This window comes from Paroedura picta, chromosome 12 (genome assembly GCF_049243985.1).
Source record: "Paroedura picta isolate Pp20150507F chromosome 12, Ppicta_v3.0, whole genome shotgun sequence".
NCBI classification, from domain to species: Eukaryota; Metazoa; Chordata; class Lepidosauria; order Squamata; family Gekkonidae; genus Paroedura; species Paroedura picta.
This window is the reverse complement of record NC_135380.1, coordinates 12,357,424-12,371,850: the sequence shown is the minus strand read 5'-3', so window position 1 is coordinate 12,371,850 and position 14,427 is coordinate 12,357,424. Positions and strand designations below refer to the sequence as shown.

General features: G+C 41.6%; 1 long non-coding RNA gene across 8 annotated transcripts in view; it reads right to left on the bottom strand.

Annotated features, from left to right (window-relative positions):
* Positions 1 to 14,427, bottom strand: part of LOC143822213 (uncharacterized) — a 62,224-nt gene that overhangs the window by 44,143 nt on the left and 3,654 nt on the right. The window lies entirely within an intron of this gene.

Sequence of the window (14,427 nt, the reverse complement as noted above, 5' to 3'; positions counted from 1 at the left end):
AATGATACGCATTCAGAGACTGCAGATTAAAAACAACAACAATAACATGTAGTCCACAGATTAATAGTGTACACTTAACACCTGACATCTGCATCCTTCACATATTAGAGATAAACTGTGTATTTCTTATCAGATTAAGACTAGTACAGCAAGAGGCTGGAAATTCAGTGTAAAGCAAATAATGTTTCCTGCTGTGGATTACAGCGTTGAAATCTATAAAAGCACAAGGGGCACCTTTGGATAACATCTGTATTAGAATTGCAAATTGTATTTTGGGGCAATAAGTTTGCTACTCATCATCTCTAAGGCTGCTCGGGGAACTGACAAATGCAAGAGGCAAACATTGCAAATGGGAGGCGAGGTGGTTTTCAGAAACCTTCCAGGGTTAAATGCATTTTGCTGGATCATCTATTCAGCTTGATGCATTAAATACATCACAGGATTCTCAATGTCCAAACATAGTCTTTCACAGAAATATTTCTAAGATTTTAGAAAAGGATGGCATTAAAAACAGTTTGAGAAGAAAGTTGATGTTGTCAGAATGTGTATTGCCATGAGGAAATCATGCCTACTAAGTATTGAGGCAAGTGTACCTGGAGGACGGCGTCCATCAATAGGAAATTTTAATAGGATAAATTGATTTTTAAGTAGGTGTGAGCATTGGCCATGGGGTTATTTTTGATCTCCTGTGCACTCACACAGAGTTTCAATTTTATAATTAGCCCCAAAATACCATAATAATTTATGAGTAAGGTTCTGGAGGCTTCCAGTTTATATACAACTGTATTTGGATGTACTGGTAGACACCAAGTTTAAATTCTGCACCACTGCCAATCATATTTAACTCTTTAGGAGTCCCATTTCGCAGAATAATCACATTTATATCTGAGCTATTACACAAAAACGTCTGAGATTCCTGTGACTTAACATACTATGGAGAATACAACTGGCAGTATCTTTAGAATTGAGATACAAGGTGTCCCCAGGCTGTTCTTCACACTGGAAGCAATTCCTCTCTCATGATCAAGTCTTTAAGAACTTCCACCTGAAAGTTGAAAATTTATGCAGGCTTTCATCATAACATAACAAAAGATGAATAATAAAAGAGGAACGGGAGGGGGGCTTATGAAAACAAATGTGGAGCTAAAGGCTATAGGAACACCTATTTTGTTTATTTTTCAGGAACTTATTGGCAGCACACCTTCATTTATTTGTTCAAAATATTTATATGTCACTTTTGCACCTTTCAAAAGGCCTCCAAAGCAGCTCACAATAATACAATAAGCATAACTATGTTTTTGTTTTAAAAGCAGGCTGTGTTGACTGATGAAGGCATTGAGAAAGCAATAATGTGGAACTGGGGTCCCCAATATAGACACCTTTCTTGGGGCTTGCCCTGTTGTTTTAGAAAGTGGGCAGGACAAGGTGGACCCTTCTTAGCAAGGCTTCTGATTGGCCACTGGAGATTTGATTGGCAAAGCAGATATTTTAAAAAGTTCACCTTGGCATTAGCTTCCCACGATAGCACAAGAATCCTCAGTGTATGACTGAATGTACGCTGGAGACACTTCGATGGGTCTACCTCCTTCAGCAGCAGTTTTGTGGCTGCATCCAACATGCTGTGTTAGAATTTCAAAGGTGCCCGTAGGCTCAAAAACACTGTGGACTTACCTTGCTGCACTTGAAGGCGCCACAGTGGCCATGGGGGATCATCCCTTCTAGATGCATGATATCTAGCAACAAGGGTGAAGTTTTCATCTGAGGAAATGGGCGATCCTGCTGTACTGCGACTATAGACAGTTTGCTGAAGGTATAGAGCGAGTAACCTGATTACTTAGCAATGTGGATTATCAGAATCTAGCATTAACTAGTACCAGCCACTCATGACTGCAAGGATTTCAAATGGGAGCCATTTTACCCATCTATTTCGCTTCCCCTCACTTAGAAGTGTGAAGGAGCAAAACAGACATGTTTAGTGGTTTAGTCATTTAAATGTAACAGCTGATGGGTGGACCCACCAAGCTATTAGGATGAAATGACTGCCAGCCATTTAAACCTAACAGTGGACCGGGTGCACCCATCTGCTGTTAAGGTTGAAATGGTTGCAAGCCATTTCACCATTCTGTTTCACTTCTTACACTTGGAAGCAGGGAGGACTGGAACGTATGGGTTAAATGGCTCGCAGCACCTTCCCTAAACATTGGTTTGGGGGCTATGAACCAGGCACATTTTGTGATGAATTTTGCCTCAAGGCCATTCCCTCTCAATATCCTTCAGTGCCTTGGATATCTCATCAGCCCCCGAATTCCCTGGCAGCTCATGTTCTTCAGGGCAAATGCATTTCAAAATCTGTGTTTATCATGATTGTAAAATCTCAGTCCTTCAGAGCTCTGGATAGGGATAACAGTTGGACAGCCACCTGGGTTTATGATACCTCAGGATTTTCTCTGAGTATCAGAAAACAAGGTGGCATTTGTAGGTGATATTAACACAAAAATCAGGAATCGGCTTACGGGGAAGTCATGATTTCAGGTACTTGATATGATTTCCTTTGTTCTCTACCTCAGTATCAATGCTAAATATGTGCATTTGGATTTTATTTATTTGCTTTTAAAAGTCACGGGAAGAACCAGGGACTATACAAAGCTCTGAAGCACAACACTTTAACCTGTGAAATGCCTATTTTGGCTTCTGAGGTATCAACCTACAATACCTCCAGATTTACAAATCCATCTTTAAAGATTAAAAGGCTTCCAACTTGATCACACCCACACCTGATTTTAGAGAAGGTATGGAAACTGCAGAAGCCTGTGCTTCACATATTTTTCCTTTGAGAAGTAAGACTGCAAGAATTAAAAGTCTTATTTATCATATCATCATTTTTATAAAAATCAAAGCATCCTTGGTTTAGTCACCTGCTTTTGTTTTGCTTGCATGTAAGCATTTAATGTATTCTAATGCCCCCAGCTCATGTAATTTGTAATGCCACGATCTCCGTAATCCCTGTAATTAGAATTGTATAATTACATATCTGATTGCTCCCATCCTGGAGTCCTGACAGCTGTGATTGCTTAGACTCCATATTACTTTTGGGGAGGATTTTTTTCTTCAAGCCCTTCCCACCCAGCCGAGGAAATTAGTTCTGTGAAAGACTCCTGCTTTCTCCAAACACTGATTTGTTTAACCAACATTCGTACAAATGGCTCTGTAATTAAAGCATTTGGGCTAATGTGAGAAATGGAATACCCCTAACAAAAGCAACTGGAATTAAGCAAGCAAGAACAAACAGAGCTTTCCCAAGGATGCAACACAATTCCTAGGGGCTAATAATCAGAAGACACTAAGGTACGTTTAACATCAACTCTTCCTTTACAAATACATTAGCTACTCACGGTCCACTGATCCCTTCCCAGTTCTCCAATGTAACTGAGTAATCAGTGCAGTATTAATCACAAATGTACACAAGCATGTTCACACTTAAAATTTGGAGCAGATAGAATGGAGCTCTTTTTCCATTTGTACTAAAACTCCGTAAAAAATCCATGCATGAGTGAAGCTATGTTGGGCTGGACATGTTGTGTATTACAAAGGATTACAATTGGAACTGATCAAAATCAGAACAATTGTAACTACTTTTATGCCAACATTCACATAATGTAGCACTACCAAGTTCTGTGGCAAGGCATATTTCAGTTATCCTTTTAGTATGAACTGTCACTTTGTCAGGTCCTAGGTTATGCTCAGGATAATTCAGTCTTGTTTCATAACTAGTTCCGATGGACAATGTTGGCTGAAGGATCTCTCACCAGCTTTTGAGACCATGGAATTTTCCAGACTAAGATGGTGATCAGGGTACCCCTCCTGATAATCCATTGCCATCTGACCAGTTGGTATCAGAATCTAGTCCTGTGGGACAACTGCTTAAGCCAACTATACATGTACTCCAGGATCCCACAGAGGTCCACTCTATTTCCTTTTGAGTAAGCTGTCATCCATATGCAGACAATTCCCAACTTCTTTTTCATCAGAATATGGTATGATAAATGTTCTAATCTAAACCACTGACAAAAAGAGGTACTGGGCTTGATAAGGGCCAAAGTAAAGCTAATCTAGCTAAAACAGAGGTGATATTGGTTACTAAAGCAGGCAGTCAGAGATCAAGCACAGCTCCACACCTGCGTGTGTGCGCCTGCCACTGCCCGCACCCCCCCCCCACAGCACTGGCTGCTATGGGTGGGAATGGCCGTTTCGGCAGCCGAATTGCCCAACCCTACGCTAGAGCATTCTTGATAGGCATGTTCTTCTCTTAAAGGTGCAGGTTCATAGTTTGGTGATTTTAGATCTTGAGTCTGCAGATAAATGTGTAACTCTTCGGAGGAGTGATCCCTAGCCTGGTCTCAATGAGGCAGCTTCCTTCTTTCCGAAAAAACTTTTTCCTCCAAAGAGCAATCCTTCCCTCCATATCACAAGTTCTTCACAACAATCCAGGAAGCATCACCTTTCTGTCTGCAGGGAACCATCCGTACAGAAACTGCTATTTTCATTACAGAATAACAATTGGCTTGGAATTGCCCAGTATTTGGTAATATGATCACATTGCCACCATTTTGTGGCTGGCTGTGGGTGCCTGTTCAGTGTTCCCAAAATTCCAAAACTGCCCATAGATTTAAAAAGGTTGGGGAAGTCTGCTGTAGAACATAGCACCTTGAATTGGTTTCAGTCCGTATGCCCGCTGTGGCCCCTTAAAAAAACACAATCTGCCTGCAGCTGCACATGCTCTTAGTACAGCTAGGTTGGAATACTAAAATGCATTTTATATAGGGATGCCTTTGAAGATGGTTCATAAGCTAACCTTGAATCACAGCTGTGGTTATTTATAAATACTTCACCTATCTGTTTTAGCAAAGTGGGTTTCAAATAGGAGTAAAAGGTTTTTGTATTATGGCTCTGTCTGTGAACTCATTCAAAGAAAAGGCACCGATTAATGCCTGCAGTCCAAAGTGTTACAGTGGTGGAAACATGTAATCACATTCAACTCGATAGACTGCATAAGGACATTTATTACATAACAACTAATTAGTGGGAGTGACTTACGGAAGACAGGCAAGTGAGCGAAATGATGCTGGCGAACAGAGAAGCAAAACAGCCAGAGAAAAGGTCCATTTTTTCGCCATGAAAACTTTCACACAGGAATATGTGGTGCAGAATTTGTAGTATCAGCACATGCCACTTCTATCATACAAATTCGAACATCTTAGACCTTGGAAGACACAGTGGCTGCTATTTCCATATTAAAAAGACTAGGAACTCATGGTTGAGCGAGATATGAGTGCAAAATTAATTCTCCCTGGCGTCAGTAACTTTACATGCTGTGACTCACTTTAATATCATTTTATGGAGTCTATTGGTCCTAAGTACACCTGCTGCTTCTGGACCTTGACTCAATGGCATCTTAAGACAGGCTGTCCCACTCACCTTGGACTTGCAAGCATCCCTCCTCTTGTGTGTTCCCTTACTTTTTCTTGGAAGCAGCCACTTGCACTGATTGAACAACCTCATTCACTGTGAGAGTCCTCTTGTTAATCTAGCTCCTCAGAGGGATTTTAGCTGCTAAAAGGAGATAAGAACTCTCTATGATCATAAGCCAGCCCAGAGCCAAAGGCTTCTTCAGCTCTTGCACTGATAGTAATGAGGCTAATGTTAAACTGTCGGGGTATGTCTAACAACTTGAAGATGGGATTGTTTTCAACATGCCAATTCATCTTCCGAAGGACCGCCTCTCCCTCTTCACCAGGCCTCTCGTTCAATGATCACCAAACTGAGTAGCAGAGTTCATTTCTACCCACGTTATTTTCCTATACAGCCAGTTCTTCTCTTCGCCCTGACTCTTTCCCCATTGTGCAATTTCTGCACTATTTGCTTCACGGATATGAGATAGAAGATGCTCATGTGGCTTTTGCCCAGCACAGGGTTTCCAAGCTCCAAGTGGGCCTGGAGATCTCATGAAATTAGAATTGATCTCCTGGTGACAGAGATCAGTTCCCTCTGGAAAAAATGGATACTCTATTGTATTATACCCCACTGTGTCCCTCCCTAGGCTCCACCCCCAAATTCTCTAGGTATATCGCAATCCAGAGCCGTCTACCCCTGTACAAGAGGCATAAACATATGTAATATAGGTTCCCCTTTGTTTCACTGCCAATGGCTGGTTCATATATTGTATATTTTCCTGTGCCTTATTTATAAGTACATTTTTATTTGTATGATCACCTGTGATGTGACTAGCAGTCAAGAAAATAAAGGGTGTGGGGGAAGGACTAAGAACTAACAGCAAGCTCTCAGATTTCAGATCTTTATATAAAACAGAAACTGTCTACATTCAGGCATTTCTCTCCAGCCACAATCCCCAGAAAACTTTTTCTGAAGGAAAACCCAGATTAACTGGATTTTGCAGAATGCACGAGACCACACAGTACACCCAGTAACTTCATTACAAGGAATGCATCTTTTAAAATGTACTGGCTAAGGGAGTAATCAAACATAAACAAGCCTAGCAACATAAAAAGGAGACAGAAATCTTTGATGGCTCAAGCTAAAAAGGGCTCCTGACATTATCTATCTATACAAGTGAAAGAGCAGTTTTCTATATAGACAATGAAACCCCTTGGGGAACCAAGAACAAAGCTAAGTGCTTCATAGGGCCTGGTTTGGTCAAGGAGCTCCCACTGGCTATTCTAGCTACAAACCCAAGGAGGTTAGGTCAGCTGTGTCCCAAACCAAGAGGAAGAGGAGAAATACCATTGGAGATAATTCTCCGCATAAATGATCTAAGCAGATAGGGACAGCACCTGATCCCCTAAAACCCCCATTGCTGGATCATTGTTGCTGCCCATAACCCATAGCAAGTTCCCAAGAGAAGAGAGATCTATCAGCTTGGGTTGCACACTCTTTTAAACTCTCTGTTCATTAACTCTACCCAACCTCATTAATCAAAGATGGAATAAAATGAGCCCCAGAGAATGCATAGTTTTCCCCTCTGTTTCCAAGCTGCTTTAATTACATTCTCAGTGGGAGGGTATCTTTCTCTCTCACACACGGGCAGGCACACCACAGGCCCATTGCCTTGTGGGGATTTGAAGATACTGGCCACAAAGGTTGAGGTCATGACCTGGCCATAGTAAAATAGACATCTTGACCTCTTTTTTGTGTCCACTTGACAAGTACATGTGCCTTTTCATAGCACTGAAGGAGCCAAGCAGACAGATGAGACTGGGTCAATTAGTTATTTCAACTCCACTCCTATCTTCTCATCTACTCAAGTGCATTTTGGGGGCCTCACTTCAGAAAACAAAACAGCAGGCCAGACCCAACAGCAACATAACAGAGCAAGCAGAATCAAATTTATATTTGACAACTTGCATTAGCCATGAATGGCAACATCTGTATTAATAGCAAGGCAGTTTACCTAAAATAAATGCTTCGTGCAGAAGTGTGTTTAGATGCTTTAGATAAGGGCCACCAAAAAAATCAAAGCAACATCTCTACCCAGTTCAGAACACCCTCCTTTAGGTAGTGATCTGGGGAACTTCTTTAAAGTGCTACAGATAAACTGGTGCAAATTAAACTATTATAACATGATGCTGTTTCCCTCCACTCCATGAAATGCATCAACTGCCCATTTCCACACATTAAGCTCCTATCAAAGGTTGACATTGCTGATCAGGCAGTGCTCTGGTGTGCCCCTCAGACCTGCTTCTGGCACAGCTGATAGGTAGCCTTCACAATGTGTGAGAAGTGATTTGTGAGATTCTAGCACCCCTGCAGCAAATACCAAGTCGCAAGTCCTATTGGGCCCAAACCTAAAACATCCTTCAGCACCAGGTAAAGGAGGTAGATGACATTATAAAAGCACCACAGACCAACAGCCTGTGTCTCTTGCCTCTGGTTGACCTGAGTTTCGATCAGGAGTCCCACCCAAGCCAAGTAGCCCAGAAATATAATAACCAGATCTGAATTATGTTTTGGCTGGACATAGTAGAATTGGTTGGGGTAGATTGTTTTCTGCAATCTTGGGGGTTATTATATGTATTGTATTGCTGTTTTAATGGAGTTTTAATGGGATATTGTTATGGTTTTGTTAGCCACCTCAAGGCGACAAAAGTAATGAGACGCTGGATATAAATCCAAGAATAAATAAATAACACTGCCATCAGAGAGTATTTAGTCAAGGAGAGCTCCATACCTACTCATGCCACTAAATACTTCCTGATGGCAGCAGAGATGATGGCCACCATAGACACTTTTATCCAGGACCTTAACATACAGCAAAGCTGTACTTCAGGGTTCCCTCCATCTTTTCTTCCTCTCCTCAAAGGTCCTGCTGCACTCTGGAGGAACTGGAGAAGGGATCTGCCAACCAGCTCCCCTTTTTCCTCCAGCAGTCTGAGTCCTTGGGATGAATTGGCGATGAGCCTGAAAACTAATGTACTGTGCTGGCAAGGGTAAAAAGTATTGCTTTTTAGCAGATCATCCCTGCATGGGTTTATTCCAAACAAAACATGTTTAAATATGTTTCTGCAATCAGTGGACAGCTGCCGATATGTTCTCTCAGTAATACACATTTGGGTGCCTTAAAATCTGAAAACTGCAATAGTGAGAAAAAGGCCAGGAAAGTGGCATTGAGAAAATTTTCCATCATGCTGATGCACCTGCTTGTTCTTTGAGGGTCCCATGAGCTGCACTACAAGAATCTTTAATAACCTTTCTCTATCCACCCTACAGTCCTGATCTTGTCTCTTCAGATTTCTTCCCCCCCAAAAAAAATATTTAAAAGAAACAGAATTAGAATCCCTCAAGGATACCAAAGCTGCCATTTTGATGTGGTGTAAATCCAAAAGCACAGAATTCCTTAGGGAAGGATTAGAGAGGTGGAAACATGGCCTTCAGGTGTATACAAACCTAGATGGAGGATATGCCAAGAAACAATGGCTTTACTTTTTGATATATTTTTGTTTAATAAAGGTTTCTATGGTTAAGTAGCAATACTTCAGTTTACCCTCACATATACTTCCATAAGCAGCACATGAATCTTGTGACAACTTCTTGTGGAGCAATCATAATGGGAATCAGTGGGAATCTAAAATAATTCCAACGCACGACGAACCTAGTGAGGGAGCTTGGAGCTTGCATTTTCCATAAGGAAAGTATTCCTTATCTCATCAACAGCACAACTTCTCAGAACTCAGTTGGAAGATTACAGCATCTGTGGTGGGGGCTAAATCGAAACATCAGAAAACAGAGCAAAGATAGTTAACATGGGCTGGTAGAGAGCGATAGTCTATATGAGAAAGTAAAATCAGATAGCAGCAAAGGATAAGAGTACAGCTGGAACCTTTCCTCAGGACTGTTCCTTATGAATTTGATGTATAACAGTTCACTCCTATCCCATAATGAACTATTATTATATGATATGGAATCATTGTTCTAAAAGATAAATGTTAGAGTTTCTCAAACTGCTAATGACTCTCCCTGCATCGGGGTGGTGGTGGTGGTGGTGGTCTCAGATTAAGTCTCAATTATTCCCAGTTGGGTAAAATGTAGTCTGATGCTGGTACACTTCTATAAGCAATCAGTCCTGCTCTCAAGGGTATGGGGAAAAATCAGGGTTTGTTTTTGGAACAAATCTGTAATAAAATTTTTACAAGTATTTTATATGTAGCTGTTAGTGGTAACAAACCACAAACATTGTATAGGAAAGAGCAGTTTTCTGGCTGGTACAAATTTACCATCATTCTCAAGAGAGGAAGCGGTGGGCAAAATCACCGGAAGGTACAGGCTGGACGTAACTCAACCCATAAATATCTCCAAGAAAATATAAAGTTCCTTTTTTAAACACTTTGACGGCAGCAATGGTGGGTACATGAATCTGGCTTTGTGACAGTTCCTCCCCCTCTCCCTTTTCTGACATTATTAGTGGAAAGATCTTTCATTGTAGACACCATAAACCCCTCATTACAATCGCCCCACAGACATCAAACTAATGAGAGGCTGTGAAATGGGAAAGCCGCGTGTGGCACCCTGCATGCCCATGTGTGTGTTCTGGGATGCGGTAGAGAATTACTCCACTGTCTATATCCCGCTCAGCACCTGCTCTTCTGGTCCTTTGGGGCAGGCTGGCCTAAGGTGTTACAGAGGCCCCTGGGAGAAGGCTCAGCTGGGGCTGCAGTTGGTAAAAGGGTCTGCAGAAGCAAGGACCAGAATCTGTTACACTGAAGCATGACAACAGAGGACGATAAATTTGAAACAGATGCTCTTCAAATGAGCTGCCTGCCAGCAAAGTGACCGGCTGAGAGACTCAGCTTTGTCTAGACTCTGCCAAGAGGAAGGCTTTGAGGAGCCATCCAAGTTTCATAGGAGTTCAGCATCCCTGTTAGATACAGTGGAGCTCCCTACATTGCCTCTCCTTACAGACCACAGTAATTATAACAGGAAAGGCCTGCGAGGGCAAATCATTGGACAGATCAGATAGTACACTGTGTGTATGGAAGAAGAGGTGATGAATTGCAACACTGCTATCCAATACACCTTTTGTTATGAAGTTTTACTGCCACATTAAATGAATAAAAGATACAATTGGGATCCTATTTGTTGGTTCTGGCATTTGATATATAGCATTATGGACCTAGTAAAAGGTTCTAGTAAAGGTATCCCTCTGTGCAAGCACTGGGTCATGTCTGACCCTTGGGGTGACGCCCTCTAGCGTTTTCTTGGCAAACTCAATACGGGGTGGTTTGTCAGTGCCTTCCCCAGTCATTACTGTTTTATTCCCCAGCAAGCTGGGTACTCATTTTACCGACCTTGGAAGGATGGAAGGCTGAGTCAACCTTGAGCCGGCTGCTGGGATTGAACTCCCAGCCTCATGCGTAGAGCTTTCAGACTGCATGTCTGCTGCCTTACCACTCTGCACCACAAGAGGCTCTATGGACCTAGTACTTAATTATTTAAAAAACCCAAAAAATCAGGAATCAACATTCTTTCCTTCCCAACTGGTTTCCCAGATACCCAAGCATCCCCAAAATGAGCATCAGTTCCAGAAAGCAGTCACTCTGTTGGTACACAGACTTCATCTTTTGGAAATTCAAATAATATCTAGAAGCATTCCTTTCTAGATGAAAGAAGGATTAATGGAAGCAATAAAGGAAAGTAAGGGAAAGATGAAAATCCTCTAGGACATTGATTCTCAACCTTCCTAATGCTGCGACCCTTTAATACAGTTCCTCATGATGTGGGGACCCCCAACCATAAAATTATGCAAGTGTTCTTTTACAGAAATTAAACCAAAACTGACCAATGGCATGAAGATCCATTGTTCATGATGATTGTATATAAATTGTTTTTTCCCCAGAGTTTCTCAGTTCAGTTCTGCCTCTTGTCCCACCATGGCGATCTCGCTCTTTACCACTGCTCCAGGCAGACAAATGCTCTATCTCAATCTACCCCACAAGGCTGTTGTGGATAGTGCCCCCCCCCCACCGGCCAAGCTGCTTGCCCTGCCACGACCCCTGTGAAAGGGTTGTTCGACCCCCAAAAGGGTCCTGATCTGCAGGTTGAGAACCACTGTTCTAGGAGTTACAGAATTTATTAAACTGCTAAATGATAGATGCAAGTATATACCAAAGTCACCATGTCGTGAGAACTGCAGCTCCTACAATGCTTCTAATGCCAATGTCACGCAGCTTTGCAGAGTAGAAATTAAGATTTTGCACAATTACTTCCATCATTAAATCTAATTCTGAACTGAGGCTGTTGAGTGAGATTCAAAGAAGGCAGAGAACTGGCTTCTAAGCTACAGATGGCCAGTTACTTTTGAGCAGCAACCTCTGTCTTCTCCATTCTTTCAAATTATTGCTGCCTCCTAAATTCTCTTTGCCTTCCAGGTATTTGCTGCTGGATTGAGGCACACCTTTGTCTGCTATAACCTGCTAATCCATGCGTAACATTTAAAGAATTATGTCACAGTGTATGGAGTCATATAAAGAAGACTCATGAAGACAAAGGCTATCACAATGCTATGAATTTATCTTTTGTGCAGTTCCTCTTTAACACTATGCTCAAGTAATGTTTTGTCATAAAACATTATATATAGCAAATGGAAACATTGTCCAGTTCAGGAATCTCTGGAGGACCGAGACTTGTGCTGCTTTAGCATATAGGCACACATTTCCTATTGCAGCTTCAAAATCTTCTTTCTATAGAAAATTACTCTAAGGAAATTTACAAGGCAGGTCTGGAAGGCCATAATTTAATCTGAAGTCAGGGCACCTTGTAAATGCAGCGCACATTAAACATAGATTATGTGCAGCAAACCCTGCAGGTCCTGCGGTAAAACTGTGCTCAACTATGCTGCAACACTGAGCCCCGGGACTATTCAGTAACCTTTCCTCTAAATGGAATCATTCAAACCACTGCAGTGCAGAGAGGAACTGCGTAACTTAAGAACATCAAGTCCAAGGAAAGCAATGGGAAGTGTGGATTAGCTGCAAGATATTCAAATGAAATTGCTGGGACAAGAGAAGATCATTCTGTGCTTGGCTGCAATGCTGAAATGCTTTAAATGTGCAATAGGATGGGAGGGGAAGTAGACTGAAAGACATGCCCGATGTACTTACTCATCCTGTACATAATACATATATACACATACAGACCAACAAAAAGAAAAACATTAATAAAAGAGTCTTTTTACCCAAGACAAAATGCAAGCACCATATTATCCAGAAAAATAAGGAGGAAGTTCAAAAGGGATAGACATAAACTTTGGCAGATAGGGGGAACCAACAGTTAGTCATGATGGCTGATCAATGTCACCCTCTAGTGTTATCAAACCGAATTTTGCCATTACAGACTAAACCAAATATCTGAGTCCAAAGAATCATTAAAAAAAATGTGAACACATACACAAAACAGCCAATGTGAGGTTATGGTTAAGAGTGTTGGACTAATATCCGGGAGACCCAGGTTTAAACTCCATTCTGCAGTGGAAACTCAGGTATCCTTGAGCCAGTCACTCTCTCACTATAACCTACCTCACAGGGCTGTTGTAAGATAAAATGGCAGAGAGAATAATGTAAGTTGGTTCATGACCCCACTAGGGAGAAAGGTGGGCTACAAATGAAAAAAATAAAAGACACGCCAGAACTAATACCTATATAACTTTGATAAATCTATAGGGATTGATCCAACAGAAATTTTTGGTTCACCTCATAGACTCTGGGTATGAATAATCAAGTCCTGATGCTGCTTTGGTTAGGAGAGCACATTTTAGCAGAGAGTACGTGGGTGTGCATGTGAACATAAGCTAGACACAGTCAGTATACAGCAGGGGTGGCCAAACTGTGACTAGCTCCAGATGTCCATGGACTATTCCCATGAGCCCCTGCCAGCACATGCTGGCAGGGACTCATAGGAATTGTAGTCCATGGACATCTGGAGCATCACCTTTGGCCACATCTGTTACAGAGGCTTAATGGAAACTATTGTGCCAAAATGCTTTGTTCTTTAATTTGCAAGGCTCCAGGATAATGCTGACAGATCAGTTCCTCAAAACAAGTTGCTAAGGCTCTTGCTTTTATAGGAAGCAAGAGCTCCCTCTGCTGTTCTGAAATGGGATAAGCTCTTAATGCTAACTGGATTGGGTCTTTGAAACACCCAGTCCCCTTATGATTGTTATAAGCAGTGCAACATGAGTGTTTCACACATTCTGGCAAGATACCTTGTTTGCAAACACACTTCCCATTTTAAACCCTTAAAAACTGAAGGGGACAAGAAAAAGATGAAGGACTCTGGTCACTACCATCTGGAAATAGAACATCAACAAAAACACAGGTTCACAACAAAACATGGGTCACATGTGCAAAGGAAAGAAATAGTAGAGTCCTGAAATGTCTAATGTGGTAGGTTCTACCTTGAGTGTTTCTTTAGATAAAAATGCTCTAAGCAAACAGAAAACTGTTTGCTTAACAAGAGAAAGGTTCTAAACTCCTTATTTGCTTGATGTGCTGGCTTTCTATGAGCAAGGAGTATTAAACAGTTCCACAGGGTCTGCAAAAGGCAGCTCTTCTGCCAGGCATTTGGTTGCAGCCGACTGGAATCTGCAACACTGCTGGGACCCTGAACCCCCTTCCCCCAGCAATCCATGTACCTGAACTCAACTATGGACCTGTTGATCGTTACTTTGATAATCTGTTATTATTACCACTGTTGTACTGTATTATATTTTTTTCTGATGTAGAACAAGTTCAATGTACTGTTACATTGTAGGTGAACCGCCCTACGCTTCAGGGGAGGGTGGTATACAAATATAATAAAATAAATTAAAATAAATATTCCACATTGGTACTACTTGATTTTCCCTTTCTGTGTGACTAGCCT